This window comes from Papilio polytes, unplaced genomic scaffold (assembly GCF_000836215.1).
Source record: "Papilio polytes unplaced genomic scaffold, Ppol_1.0 DF824169.1, whole genome shotgun sequence".
Lineage (NCBI taxonomy): Eukaryota > Metazoa > Arthropoda > Insecta > Lepidoptera > Papilionidae > Papilio > Papilio polytes.
The window spans coordinates 3,936,027-3,952,277 of NW_013525035.1; the positions used below are offsets into that span (position 1 = coordinate 3,936,027).

The following is a 16,251-nucleotide window of genomic DNA, read 5'->3' on the forward strand; positions in this document are numbered from 1 at the left end:
CGCATAACATAGTTATTTGTTTAGATATAGTTTTAAAGTTACGATTGAATATGCTTTGTAAGATTTAGGTGTTCGTTATTCATATTTAAGAAGACGTAAAATAGGTGACTAATTCTTACTAGGCTTAGAGGTTACTTAATAGTGTAAATATACGATTAAACAAACATTCATCATTGTTGGGTATAAGTTAATCCTTTATTTACTTTTAATAAGGAAAACTTCTGTTACAATCTAATTGTGTCAGTCACTTGAAATATTCCGAGACTGAAAAATGTCGGTACAAAATAAATACGAAAAAAAGTCGTGTTATAATTTCAAAATGTATTTTCTACGGCTTTTTCCGCTCCAACAAATGCGTCACAAGAATAAAGTGCGAAAGCTCTTCGTGCCGAAGTTATTAAAAAAATGGATACACTTTTTCTCTCACCCTGTATGTGAAGTTTATGAGCGAGATTTGGGGTACTATTATACAGACAAATTTAACTTTGGAAATTAATAATAGCAGCTAAAGAAATGAACTACTTTTATTTATTTAAAAAACTAAAATAATTATAGTATCAAGATGAAAAAATATTAATTTATAAAATGATAACGTTAAAAAGTTAATTATTATCGACAATTTTGTACTTATTGTATTTGTTATACACAAAACAAAGAAAATAATGACCATTTTACATAAAATACGATAATCCTAAACAATTTTCACTCAAGTTTTTAATAAACCAATAATCTCAAGTTTAGACATCGCATATCATATTTTAAAACGAAATGATGGGGACATAAACCAGAAAGTGTTAAGAATGAATGTGGATGGCTACAAAGGAAGAGGAAGACCGAAGAAAGTATGGATGGATTGTGTGAAAGAGGATATGCTTATGAAAGGAGTGGATTCAGATATGACGACTGATAGAGATGTATGGAAGAGCAGCACATACTGTGCCGACCCTCCGTAAGGGATAAGGGCAAGTGATGATGATATCATATTTTACAACGTTTGTTCTCCGTGACATTTTTTTCTCATATCTCAAGTAAGTGTACACTTATGGCGAAATGAAATTATTTCTCTAATAACATGAGTTTGTCTGAAGTAGGTTGGGCATCTCGCCAAGTCTCCGCGGCGAGGTATGCAATTACATTTTGTTGGAAATTTGAGGTTATTACCCTTAAGTTAGTTTGTATGACAAAAACGTCAAATAAGAAATCTTTAAGACCCAAGATCCTCTAGCTTATACGAGTACTAACGTAATTTGTATATAGTGATACTACTTGTGTTGCTTAGGCGATAGTGTTGAAATGTAACGTGATTCTGACTTCAATGGGATCTTAGACTATAATTTTGTTCTTCTCTTATCAATCACTAGCTTTCGCCCGCGACTCCATTCGCGTGGAATTAAAAAAACAAAAGTGAGTAGCCTAAGTGTTCTTCCAGAATAATGCGTATGTGCCAAATTTTATCTAGATCCATCCACCCGTTTAGGCTATAAACTCTAATATAACAAACATCCATCTAAACTTTCGCATTTATAATATTAGTGTGAAGTAAGATAGATCAAAGCAATAAGGGGGCGCTCACACCTCTGACTAAATGACACAACTGTTTGGTCTCGCTTTGATTCCTGAGCTTATATGGAGGTGTGCAGGTTTTTGCTATAGGATATAAAAGGTTTGCGCCTTTCTCGTAAGGATAGTGGTAAATAAATATTGTTTATTAATTTTGCACGTTAATATTTACGATAATTCGTACAAAATTACAGAAATACTCGTCGGTATTCAAATTGTTAAGAGAATTAAGAAAAGGATCTGACATCATGGTAATCTTAGGTCAATACTAAAGTGGGAGATGTGGGTGGCGGGTGATTAAATGTTGGGGGTGGGTTGACGGCGGGGTGTTGGGTCAAGGCTGGACAGACGTCGCCGTGTCGCTGTTTAATGCCTCAAGATCTGTTGCTAGATTTATTAGAGATTAGTTTTTATTTATCTGCATAAATGTAGAAAGACGTTATTATGAAATAACCTAACAGGATTTGTTTTTATCGAGGCGTGGCGTTTATTTATTTTCTAATTAAATTAATTTGACAGACGCCCTGACCATAAGTGTAATTATTTAATAAGTCTCTTTTTGACATTTTTACAGTCGGAATTATAATTTGGTACGATTTTTTGGAATGTTAAGAGCCCGCAAACCTTTAACTATACTATCGCACGTCGCGATAGTATAGTTAAAGTATAGTCGCGCTTTGATTCCAATCTTTCTAATATGAAGAAGCGCAGACTACTCGATTTATAGTTGTGCAACTAAACTATTGTATAGGCAGCGAAACAATCGACAATCGCACATCTGTTGTGCCATAGTTCAGTTAAGGTGTGCGCCCGCTGTTATGCTTAGATTTCCTATTTTAAAAACACTGTTTACCCTTGCCTAAAATGCCTTTGCAATATAGAAGATTTATCAGAAATGTTAGCCAGAATATTTGTATTAAAATGTATACTAACGTCATCGGGTCCCAGAGCTTACAAAAGGGAAACCATCACGAGCAAATCCGACTCATTTAATTCAATGTCCCGTCGCATTTATTGTATGTCAGAGGGAAATGAAGCGGAAAGCTCGGATCAAGTGCGGCCAGAGCTTCCGGCTCGGTACGTGTTTAGCATAGCGGTGACGTCACCGACTTAACTATGACATCATCAGACGTCAACGTAGTAGGGACGGTAATATCAAATTATAGTCTTTCCTAATATTCTGCAAGTTTTTTTTACCTTTTAGAACACGATAGTGTGAACCTGTACAGTAACACCAGTCTGGGATTTTGGAAATTTTAGACTTGTTTTTATGACATTATTTTCTTAGACGTTGATATGTTATTGTTACTAAAAAAATAAAACAGTTATATGAAGGGCATATACAATGAATATCAATAAGAAAATAAACGGAAAGTATTTACAAATTTAATAAACCAATGAAAAACCTAAAAGTACAATTAACGCCATCTCTGGCCCACTAGCGGAACTACATTTCACTAAAAGCTTACTTTGACGCGACGGAAGTACGGAACTAGGCTGGCATCGTTTGCAGACGAGTTGTTAGTGTTTAGTGGCATTTAGACCATTAGTGGTCGAGTGGGATTCTTTATACGTTTCTTTTTAGGCTTTTTGCGAACGTAATTGTTTGTTGGCTCGTTTAAAGTGCTCGTTAGTGACGAATGGATGTTTTGAATTGTTCGTACGGAATTAGATATCTTTGTGGCTTGTTAGTGCAAATTGAAGCAAATAGGACTCAGTGTCTAATGTCTAGGTTTTATTATCTATCTGATAAATACATAACAGTTTATTTAAAAGTATAAGGTGACAGCAAATAAGCGGCAAACGGAATTCACAAAACAAAAAGCCCATAGATTAAAATTTTTGATTTAAAAAAAATACAGTTATTTTAACTTAACATAATCTACGACTGAAGATGCCAAAGATGCACACAATATCTCCAATTATATGTTGCAATGAGATATCCGGTAATACCCGGGTATCCGGATAACAATATAGGTGCTGTAAGTCGCTAAAGTAAACTTTTACGCGTGTGGGCAACATTACGTGGACTTTACGACTGGTCGCCAAGACCGGCTGCGTAATCCATCCATCGTAAAACCTACGCATATATCCGTAACGACGGATATAAAGACCCGGTACCAGTTACACACGAGTACAGAATAATGAGTATAAGCAGACCAGTAGGATAGGGCAGTACTGGTAATGAACGCTCCCTGTTTAAATAGTAACTAAAGACATGTGAAAATTAGCGATGTGGTTCTGATGTTTGCGACGACTATACCGCAGGGTCTTCTTACTCTATTGTACCTTCGTGTGAAACTGTAAGACGGATATAGTGCGTTTAATTGTATTTCACAATTAAATCGCCCGTTTTACGATTAGCCGAACAATAAACTCATTGTTAAAAGCGGAAATGGATAAAATTCACATAAATCTGAATATTTTATTTTATATTATGCTTTTAGTGCTTTTACGTTAGCATATGATAGTCACATAATTCTTAAATGTATATAGTGACGTATTATTTTTAAATTTGTATTCTTACTATTATATTCTTAATATAAATCTATATCTATACTATTATAATAAAGCGTAAACACACACTTCTTTGTTGCCTAAGATATCATCAATTACAGCATGTTTTTGAATAATTCTTTCTTTAATAAAAAGCCCTACACTTACGTCACGCTTTAGGCTACATAATTTCATGCCACACATAGGGGTAAATATTTTGGATAAAAACCCTAATGTGGGAAAGAGACCATAAGTTGCTGTCAACATCAAAATTGCCATACTTTGTCATCATGTCATGTCTGTCATTTTGACATTTGCAATTGTATTCGACAAATGTAATCAATAAAACAATTTTCATAATTTCATGCGAATGAAGTCGCACGGGAACAGCTAGTAAATAATATTCTGATATTCTAAATGCGAAAGTTTAGATGGATGGATGTTTGTTACAATTTGTAACCTAAACTGCTGAACGAATCTCGAAGAAATTTGTCATAGATTAAAAGCATGATTGAAAGAACATATAGGCTTCTTACTTTTGTTTTTTAATTCCACGCGAACGGAGTTGCCAGCGAAAACTAGTTTATATTTTCTCTTTAACACAAACAGCTATTTATTTAATAAAAAAAGAGCTTTTTTTACAAACCAATTCTGTTATAAAAATACACTGGCATTTTCTAAACGTGAAAAACATTGCTACATTGTTTTAATTAAAAGTAAATCTTTTTGTTACCTTTTTAAATAAAGAATGCGGTAATTAATGGATATGTCGGCTATATGCCAGTAACAAAAAAAGCTTGTTAATTAGTTATTTCTTAAAATACTTTAAAATAGAAAATTTAATTTCTAGACTATACCTTTTTCAGGCTATTGTGTTTTTAAGTGGTTATTTTTGCCTTCGTTTTGTACTGAAAAAAGTTGACACATATCGAATTTGACTTATAGAAGTATGTGACACATTACTCTATTAATTAATTATTAGTAAACTGCATACAATTTTAATTTGTATTCTTTTTAAATTCACTTTTAAATACTATAGCAAAATGAGTGACCACAGAAAGTGTTGTCGGAAGTGTCGCGCGGTAATGCCACAATTGGCCGTTTCCTGTCCGCCACATATTCATTGGGTGAATAAGTTTCCATTGTGTGACGACAAACGATTAAATGATTTAATTTATGGAATTTAAACGTGCTAATTACAAATATTAAAGTCCATCTTTCTAGAGACATTTCTAACATAAATTGTTTTTTTGCGTCTGAAATTTGAAACAATATTGTAAAAAAAAAAAAAAACATGAAATCGTATAAGACGGAAAATCTTCAGCATGATAATCAGTCAAAATTAAAAATATATTCGTCCAGTACTTAGAAATTGAAAAATCTTATTTATTTTAAGCCGTTTATTTGCTAAAAGACATCTATGAAATGTTTGAAAAACAATCATACTTATATTATAAATGCGAAAGTTTAGATGGATGGATGCTTGTTAGAGTTTGTAGCCTAAACGGCTAAACGATGATAATGATTTCGATGAAATTTGGTATGGATGTAGTCGATAGTCTGGAAGAACACATAGGCTACTTAGTTTTTTTTTAATTCCACGCGAACGGAATCGCGGGCCAAAGCTAGTTTAAAATAAAATCACCTATGTAATGGTTAAACCAAACTCTCTTTTCACGTATTTGTAGTCATATAAAAATCCCTTCGTGTCGTAATTTGTGGTACAAAAAAAAATCGTTACTATTATAATAAAAACATAAAACGATTACTATTACCAACAATGAAGTTGCGTGGTACAATGGAAACGCGTTACGTAACCAAGATTACAGTCGCGTGTCGCATAAGCCCTGTGTCCACAACACAATAGGCCTTTGACCCTACTATGTCCAATTTTGTACCTCATAAGTATACTTTTAGAACGTTTGACTAAACTATCGCACAACTGCTTAGTCTCGCTTTGATTCCTATGAGATAGATGTGCGTACACTACTCGATTTTTAGTTGTGCAACTAAACAGTTGAATTGTGAAGTAAAACAATCGACACACACAATAATTATGCGATAGTTTAGTCAAAGTTGTGCGCCCGCTCTTACCAGATTTCTGATACTAAATCTAAAAGGGGCACTAATTAACTATTCATAGACTACTCAGTCTACTTTTTTAACAGTGGTAGTGCCCGATTTAACATCTTAGCACGAATGGGCCGGCACGCCCGGTGTACCACGACCACACAGAAGACAGGCGTGAAATGGAACCAATGCCGTGTTTCGCCTGATGAGTGTGGTGCCGGAGGCCTAATTTAAGTCCCTTTCTCTTTACCACCCTATTCTTATGAGAAGATGGAAAGGGGAAGTGGATTTGACGATAGAGGAGATGCATAGGAAGAGGAAATATCCTCTTTATGTGCGTCTCCTCCTCCGTCGGATAAGGGTAGGCGACGCATCTGCAATTGCAGATGTCTATGGGCAGCGGTCGCTTCGCCATTTTGGCGGATTCAGGTGGCCGCTTGCTCGTTTGCCATCTTATGTTATAAAAAAAAAACTTTACTCTATGTATAAAAATGATTGTACATTATTGTGCATAGACTGGAAACTTTAAACCGAGTCAGTTAAATGCGGTCGTCTAGCGATAATCGCACACTTGTGTCCACTCGTCGGTCGTAACCCGTATTCATTCTCTGAAAGACACAAGACGCAGACCGTAAAGTGTCTGGACTACACAGTCTACAACTATGAAGATAAGCTATTTTTTTCTCAATAAATGTTTACTAGTAAAAAGCCAGCGTAAAGTGGTCCTTTTTACATTTTACATTTATGTCCGCTCTATTTTTGATCCGGCAATTAACCATGGAACTCACCAGTCGATGATCTATGGGAGGGGGGCAGGCTTCTAATCAAGGGGAGGGGGGGTGGAGAAATCTGTTTTATTATTACTACGTAACAAATCATTTTTGCCTCTATAAAGGTTCTATTTTTATAATAAAACAATGGGATTTTCTTGTTACCTTACCATAAAACAACGGACCATTTTATAATTTACGGAAGAAAACTCAACCCTTTAAGGCGTCTCTGCAATTTAAACTCTCTCTTTGTTATCAAGATTGGGTATTCATTATTAAGGAAGCTGAGTTTTCTCTCAACTTATCCGGAGTTTAAAATGCGCAGAAATCCCCTTTGGCAACCATTACGCAGCGTCCACACGACGCCCGCCATGCCGGATTTATAAATGTTTTAATATAAAGTTACGTTTACATTGTCTATTATATATTACAGGGATAGAAAACATTTATGCATCAAAGTGCTATATTTTCAAAGAAATGTTTAATGCGGTCTACGTGTTATTAAATAATTTTGATTGCGATTGTTACGTTAATATTAAGATGCATCTATTTCATGCTTTTTTCTTACTGTTTACAAGTTTCTTATAAGCTTCTAGCTGTTCCCATGCGACTTCATCCGCATGAAATTATAACAAATTCCTTTTATTGTTCATATTTGTCAAATATGAACAATAAATAATAATATAAATAATAAACATCAATTGCAAATGTCAAAATAACATGAAATAATATCAAACCACGGCAACTTTGCTTCCTTAATGTTGGCAAGAACTTATGGTCTCTTTCCAACTTTAAGGTTTTTATCCAAAATATTTACCTCTAAGTTTAACGACGTGAAAATATATAGCCTAAAGCGTGTCGTAAGTGTAGGGATTTTTATTAAAAAAAGAGTTATTCGAAAATATGCTGCGATTGCTGACATCTTAGGCAACAAAGAAGTGTGTGTTTACGCTTTATTATAATAGTATAGATTAGCCACTTGCCTCCTGTTTATATTAATGATTATTATTTAAAAATCAATAGTTTACAAAATAAATTTCCTTGCAACTAGGGCTATCAAAAAACTATACACACAAACATATTTAACCCTACCCGTCATCATCGGCTTCGATACCCGGCGTATTTCGGTAACAAAAGCACCTCTGCACAATCTCGTCGTGTTTTATGCGACGCCGTCAAACGGTTGGAAAAAAAACATTACACAAAGCAGACGCAAACTTCAATAGTATCGCAAGGGTTGCCTTCGTTTGTTACTCCGTAAAAAAACTGACTTTTATTGTTTAGCGAACGTTCGAATATTTCTTTTACATTTTATTATTTCTTGATCGGTTTCAGAGGAATACTGAAACGACATTAATATCTCTAATACTGGATTTGAAGTCATTTATTTATCACCTATTGATTCATTAATTTGACATGAGTTTCGGCGGAGTAAAAGTTAGAAGCTCGGAAACACATTTAATGGAGTAATTCTTAACTAACGAATAGTTAATTATAGCTGGGAAATCGGTTACAAATTGTAATTCGATTAAAATTTACACTTCTATCGATGTTACAAATTGTTTAAAATACATTAAGTTTTTAAACGAAACAGATCGTAATCTTTGTGAAGAATTTAAATGGGGATATTCCGATTGTGATAAACTTTAGGTTCTTTAGCTGAATTATTAGTAAACTAGCTGTTCCTGTGCGGCTTCATCCGCATGAAATTATAAAAAATTATTTTATTGCTTACATTTTTCAAATTATCAATAGCAAATGTCAAAATGACATAACATGACACACCTTGGCAATCTTGATGTTGGCAGCAACTTATGGTCTCTTTCCCACATTAGGATTTTTATCCAAAATGTTTACATCCTAAGTTCAATGGCCTGTAAATGTATAGCCTAAAGCGTGTCGAAAGTGTAGGTACTTAGTTCAAGTATAAAATATACCCTGCCGTATTTAATTTTTTATTAAATTGTAATTTGTTATTCAAGTCACGTATCGTATGACAAATGACCGACCTGGCCGGAAGCTGCTTTAAGGAACTTATAACGAAGTATATAAATTTAATATTTTTATCGAAATTTATTGGAAATATGATTGATTAGCGTAGGGGTGACAAATTGTCATGTCCTTTCTATTTTTCACATTTTACTGTAATGTGTATTACTTTGTAATTAAAAAATGTATAAATGGCAAGATTTAGAGCGCGGGCACACCTTTGACTAAACTATCGCACAACTGTTTAGTCGCACTTTGATTTCTATAAGCTTATAAGGTGCGCACACTACTCGATTTTTGGTTGTGCAACTAAACAGTTGAATTATCTACAAAACAATCGACAATCGCACAATAATTGTGCGATAGTTTGGTCTAGAGGTATGGCCGCTCTTATGGTAAAAGACAGTTATGTACCTAGTACGAGTAATAAAATGAATCAATGACAAGCCATGATCTGTGAGCTGCTGAATCCGAAACTACTGAACCGATTTCAAAATTTCTTTCACCATAAGAAAGGTAAATTATCACGGAGTTTATATTTTACATCAACGGGAAGGGTAAGGATGTGACAGAAAAGATATGAGACGTAATTTGCCAGCTATCACTAAGGCGGCTACTATTAACTACGTTTCCAATAATGTAAAATATTTGTTGTATCTTAGAAGTAAAAATATTCTTCCCTTTGCACGTGAGAAAGGCGAAGTTGAGGCTACATTTCACTTACATTAAATACATCGATTTTGGCCTATTTTTCAGTAGAATATTTTTCCATACACTGAATTACAGTAAATAGGTTGGCGACACAACAGATCGGTAGATAATGTTGGCGGCAATGCTTAAGTGAGACGTGAGGGCGGTGCCGTCTGGCTAGGGTGACTTACATTTATACATTACTACGGACTGTCTTTTTCTCAAATTACTACGGAATGTTTTACTATTAACTGTTGTGGGAAATGAATGATATATGTTTTAATTTCCTTACATTATAACTATTAATAATTATTAGTGTACAAATATTTTCTACCTTACACTTACACCAACTTTATTTATCTTCGAGCATTTCTAAGTTTTAATTATATTCACCATGTTTTAACAGAAAAGAGAGACTTTCCATATTACGAACGTAAATGATAAATTGATTATCCTAAACACCATTTTAGAATCTTAATTACCTACTCAAGGTATTCTTTTTGGACTTTCTTATCATAATGTCCTAATTTTTCTTTTTATTCATGGTCACCGTAGTGCCATACGACAGTCGTTAGACGTTCAGCGAGCGTGCTCTGGCGCCGCTCCAGCGTCGGCTGCCAGAAATAGCGTAAGCGACATCCTCGCGTTTTAATTGCCCTTACACCGTTACTGTACTTTTTAACGTCTCATACAAAAAAGGTATATCATGTAAGTGTTACTTTAAATGTGCGTACCTTTCTAGGTACGCGGAGGTGCACCAGCTAAAACGGTCAAACACTCTTTTCTCGTTTACTCATAAACGAGGTTAAGGCTGAGCGCCATCTGCGTTCGGCCACCTCAAGCCTTTTTTTTTTTTTTTTGAATTTTTGAATAAAAAAAAAAACTTTGTTGTGTATAAAGATAGGTTGAAGTTTTGAACATCAATAGATATACCGGAAATCATTTTGTTGTCTGATTTTTTTTTTCAATTACATTTACTTATACTTTGATAAAATGTGGCAAACAAACTGGTGATCTTTTTATCCTTTGTCCCTGCCAAATTCATTGTCACTTCTCAACTTTTTATAGAATAAGACGGGAAATTTAGATTTTTTTCATTTAATTAATCAGGTTAGAAACCTAAATTAATTTATTATCCTTAAAATATTGCCTAGTGTGTCCACTTATCATTATTTACAATTTACCTTTCAGAGCTTTACGTTTTTTTTTTATCTTTGTCCAAATACTACAGCTTCTTATTAATTACTTGATTAGAATAGCTTAAAGGTTTTAGTAATCAGTAATGTTTCATAGCTACCTTGTAATTACGCGAATATTATTTGATGCTTACCTGAAACAAATAATAATTAATTCACATTTAAATAACGTAGGCAAAATATTAATAATACATTATTTATAGCTTATATTAATTGTACCAGCCAGCTCTGTAACTTTGTTTATAATCTGCGTAACGGAATATTTTTGTGTTTGCTTTAGAGAGAATGCGTTACATGGTATCCATATATTACGAAACTTGTGGATAATTTTTTGTTTTCTTTATATTGCCTATTAGTAATTGTCGGGTTAAAATACTATTTATATTAGTAAGGTAATATATTACGACATGTAAGGTACCTTGTTAAGTTAATTGGATCATTTCACTAGTACGATGTCCTGTTACGTTATTTTTATTCAAGCACAAGGGAGAACTGACCCCCCTCCCCCTTGATTACCGGTTGGCTACACCTTTAGTGCGGGCACACACCTTTAAATAAACTATCGCACAGTTTTTGTGCGATTGTCAATTGTTCCGCAGCCCATTCAACTGTTTAGTTGCACGAAAAATCTAGTAGTGTGTCCAATCAAAGCGCTATTAAAATGTTGTTCGATTTACTCAAAGGCGCGCTCTTATATGAGACTACGTCTTAAAAGATAACTTCAAAAGCGTTGTTATAGATAATATTGTAGAAGCCTTTTCGTATAAATCTAGCACAGTTACTGTTCCACATTTGTACGATCGATTCGCTAGATGTCGCTGACGCAAGATAAGCCTATTGTCAAGGAACACAATACAGTTGTTCAACAACGTAACTAGACACCCCACAGTCAGCAAATATCAGATATCAGACAGATTCAAACAAGAAGTTATATTAGAATATGTTCAAACACGCTGGCAACTTCGACAATGTGAAAGTAAAAAACAAAAAACATACAGGCAAATTGAGAAGGTGGCCCTTTGTGGAAGTTAGTTTAAAAATTCTCTTCCATCTATCTCAGTTACTTCCTGATGGAAATCCAATCCGATCTAGACATTTGTGAGGTAATTTGGAAGTAACGCGGACTGGTAGACGGATAGACAAATCATACTAATATTATAAATGCGAAAGTTTAGATGGATGAACGGATTTCTATTTGGCAGAGAGGTATAGGATAGTCTGGAAGAAAACATAGGCTACTCAGTTTTGTTTTTTAATTACACGCGGACGGAGTTGCGGGCGAAAGTTAGTAAATTTAAATAATAACAAATGTTACAATATAACAAACACTGCAATTTTATTTATCTGTACTGAATTTTATGTGTAACAAGACGTAGGGTAAATTGAAAACTACTTAAGTTGTACACATGCTAAGTTAGATTAAGTTAAAGTGTATTTGTGTAGTGCAATCTTAAGTTAAGAAATCACTAAGCTTAGCTTCACTCAATGTTGATTACTAAGAAAGACCTAAGTATTTCCATTTTGTAAATGTAATTAGTTAGTGACAAAGAAATGTTACAAAACTAATAAACATTATTAAAAAAATACTGCTTTTTCTGTTTGTTTTAAAATGATATATTTTCTTCAAGGATTTAATAGTTTTCGAGTGTATCTTATGTTTTCTTCAGCATCCCGAGGGACGCATCAAATGAACATTGGTCCTTGTAGCCAGATAAAGTATTCACGCGGCTTGCGTTTATTCGCTAAGCGACCGCTCCCTAGGGAGCACGTAACTGGTATCTTCCCTAAGTGATACATTTCTGACCTTGGCTTTATCAAACTTTAATAGATTTGGGGCCTATCTCACCACTGACTGATAGACTTAGATAGCTTAAAAATGACGCCATTTTCAGATAAGGGAACAAAATCAGATATTTCTATCACATATTTAATACTTGAAGAAATAGTCTCGCGAAATTTGTAGAAACTCATTTTTTATGTAGATGTCATTTATGAAATAGCAACAAAAATCGAGCGCATTTTATTAAAAGGTTTTTAACGATCTAAAGTAAAAGTGAATAGGAAAAAACCGATGAAAAAACAAGCAAACCATTTGTGTGAATGTTTTAAAAACGAACAATATACTATACGCACATAACCTATAAATATACCAACATAATTTTAATTACGCATTCCGCTCACAATGCGCGCGTTACTCCGCTTGTACAAATAAATAGTGGGCGGCCATGACGCATCTCAGCGCCATCTGTTGACGGGCGGGAGTTTTATTTTACTCCGATACTCAAAAAGTCTATATAAAATTTATTGTACGGAATATTTCTAAAAAAAACCTATGCTTTTGTACTGTGATTAATAGTTACAGTTTTAATAAGGGGTTAAAATAACATAAGAGACAGTTATAAGTATAAAAAAAAAAATCTTGGTGGGTATCTTATCGATATTCAAAAATTTCAACTTTTAAATTGCTCAAAAAATTTTAAACCAAAGAAATACCGATTCAAATAATGCAATACAATTTTTAATAAACGAAGTTTACGGTTGTTGAGAATCTATCATAATAAAAAATAATAATTTGTCCCCATTCTGCATGCGAACAGTGACCCGATGACCCCAGTAAATGTCAGGGGTCAGGGGACACCACAGTGCTTACGGACTTGCGCAAATATAGATTCAGCGAATTTCTATCAATGCAATTTATTAACTTACAACATTCATACCATCTATTAGATTTCTAGGTTATAAAACTAAGGGCCTGTCCCACTACTGACTGATAGAATCTCAGACAGCTTAAAAATGACGTCACTGCCAGATAAGGGAACAAAATCCGATATTGCTTTCACATATTTTACACGTTGGATTGTTTTCTGACAATTTATAAAATTTTTACTAGGATTGGAAGTAAAATTACTATATATTATCTCTCAAAGACTAGATGTTCCCGTGCTGCTTCGGCTTGATTTTGAATTTCAAACACGACATTTTTTTCCAAATGATTTACCTTACCTTAATTAAATAACGTGAAAATATATAGCCATAGCATGCATAGTGTAGGATTTTTTTATTATAGTAAAAATTACTCGAAAATATGCTGTGATTGCTGATATTGTGGGTAACAAAGAGTGTGTTTGCGCTTTATTACATTAAACTAGATAATGGAAATTCCATTTTAAATGTCAGTTATAATAATAATATAGATTCTTTATTGTAAATCAATGATTACAGGATCAATATCGCTTTGGCTCCTTAACTAGGAAATCCTGTGTTTAAGGAGCCAATGCCTTCCCTTTCAGGTACATATAATGACAAAGAGAAAAAAAACATAAGTATCGAAACCATATAAATTACAGAAAAAATAAACTCACTGTTAATTAGTAATAATAAACTGAAGTTATCTTTAACGTTTTAAAACACATTGCATTTAAATTTAATTTAGCTGAATGACTGCAATCTCTTGGATTGTTTCTCTGTTGTACGCGAGACCAGTCTATAAATAATGTTCAAATATGCGGCAGTGTCTGAATGAGATATGTTATAAGCTCGTGTGACATTGGCATTATTTGAGGTATAACCGTGGGTTTTCATTGACACACCTGTACAACGTTCTTCTTATTTACATTATACATACTTACGGATAAAATTCAAATTTGTCATGACTAAAGTTCAAGTCGTTTGTAAAATAAAAACGAAAACTCACAGTTATATTTTAATTAATTTGTAATACTATATTAGTTACTAGCTGTTGCTCGCGACTTCGCTTACGTAAAAAAAAATTATTATAAATGTAGCCTATATTACTCACTGATAACGTAGCTAATGGTGAAAGAATTTTTGAAATCGGCAAAACAGTTTTTTTAGTGTTCTCAATATATACAAAAATACAAATCTTTCTTCTTAATAATATTAGTATAGATTTGTTTAATAAAAAAATAACGATTAATTTACAATCGATTGATTTCGTAGGCAAAATAGTTAAGTTGGTCTACGCAGGTCTACGTCGTAGCTAGTAAGTTCGATAAAAACCGAAATGTAACATTTATATTGTGGAAATTATGTACTTCACGATTAGTATAATACTATTGGACAGAAATACTCTTCTAAAAAGCCGTAAAATAATTAGTTATAGCGCTTTTGTCAAATGCTCAGTTATACAATTTAGGTTAGGTTTTTAAATAACACCGGTTACTTGTATACACGTTTTTTTAGAATTAAATTTTAAAAAATCTTTGAACATTATAAGCTAGAGAGATTTACAATAGGTTATACAAAAAATGTAATTGTAACATCATAGGCGTAAAATAATAGATTTTGAAATATCATTGATATAATTAAATTTATTGTTTTGTATAACGGCGTTTTGTGAGTTTTCTGTACCGTAAAATATTGGTATTACTAAAAAACTTACACACTGAAAAGCCAAAAATCAATATAGTTTCTATAAAAACCACGATGTAGATGAAAAAAGTTAACCAGTATTTTAGAAATAAGGCGTTCCCTTTTAACCTTATTTTCAAATAAAATGTGTTAAGTAAATATACATAATGTTATCTTTTATCAAGAATAAAAGGATGACTTTTAAACTATACATTTTTAACTGATGCATATATCTATATAGAACTAGTATGTACTAGTTTCTACATACTAAGTTTCTGCCGTTTCCACGTTTTCAGTGAAAAGTCGATAGTCAATAGACCAGTGGCGACATCTATAACGTTTACATTCCAAACGTTACATTTTCTAGGTTAGCGAACTAAAATTATAACAACTCTGACCTAGTGACGTATTAACAATATCTTGTTATTGAAATACTTTTTTCTAATTGTATTAAAATGCATCACTTTAATGATTATAATTTAATGGTTTTAATGATAGTGGTACAAATGTGTGACGATAGTTTTTCGATGTGAATGTGCTTGTGGAACGGGTTCGAAGTATTATTGCGGGAAATTATCGCTGGGTGTTCACGAGCGACAGCTCGTGTTAAATATATCTTACGTGTTTTGCTCGCCGGAGCGCACCTAGCACTGGCCGGACACTCCCGACTGTCGTGACCGGACCACAGTCACATTACGGCATCGTCAAGCGACGCTAATTCAATATCACACAAGAAAATCATCTTGCCCGAGTGAAACAATAACGCGCGATCCTTACATAACTCCCGCTCGGCATAGGGAGATGTGCCACGCGAATAGCGCCCCTAAGAACGCCGTCCCAGCGGCGCTCCGTGCGACTATACCGTGTTACAGAGCTGCGCCGGCGTTTGCAACCTTGAATTCAGAACGCACCTTTTAATTTTAGCCGGTTAACCTAGATACGGGCACCGAATCGAGTGCGCTGGATCGATATTCGCATGCGCGGTGTCTCGTTTTAAAATAGTACGGCGGGTGTGGTGCGGTGCGGCTGCCGGGCGAGGTGTGGCGGCGCCCGACGCTCGCGGACGACTGCCGCCCGCCGCCGCCGCGCACGCGCCCTGCCTCCGCCCA

The 16,251-nt window shown here is 34.1% G+C and overlaps 1 protein-coding gene across 1 annotated transcript in view; it reads right to left on the reverse strand.

Annotated features, from left to right (window-relative positions):
• Positions 1–16,173, reverse strand: part of LOC106111345 (plasma membrane calcium-transporting ATPase 2) — a 133,011-nt gene extending 116,838 nt beyond the window's left edge. Inside the window, exon 1 of the mRNA XM_013293379.1 lies at positions 16,054–16,173. The gene's annotated coding sequence lies outside the window, so the exon portion shown is untranslated. The remainder of the gene's footprint in view (positions 1–16,053) is intronic.
• Between the last annotated feature and the right edge of the window lie 78 nt (positions 16,174–16,251).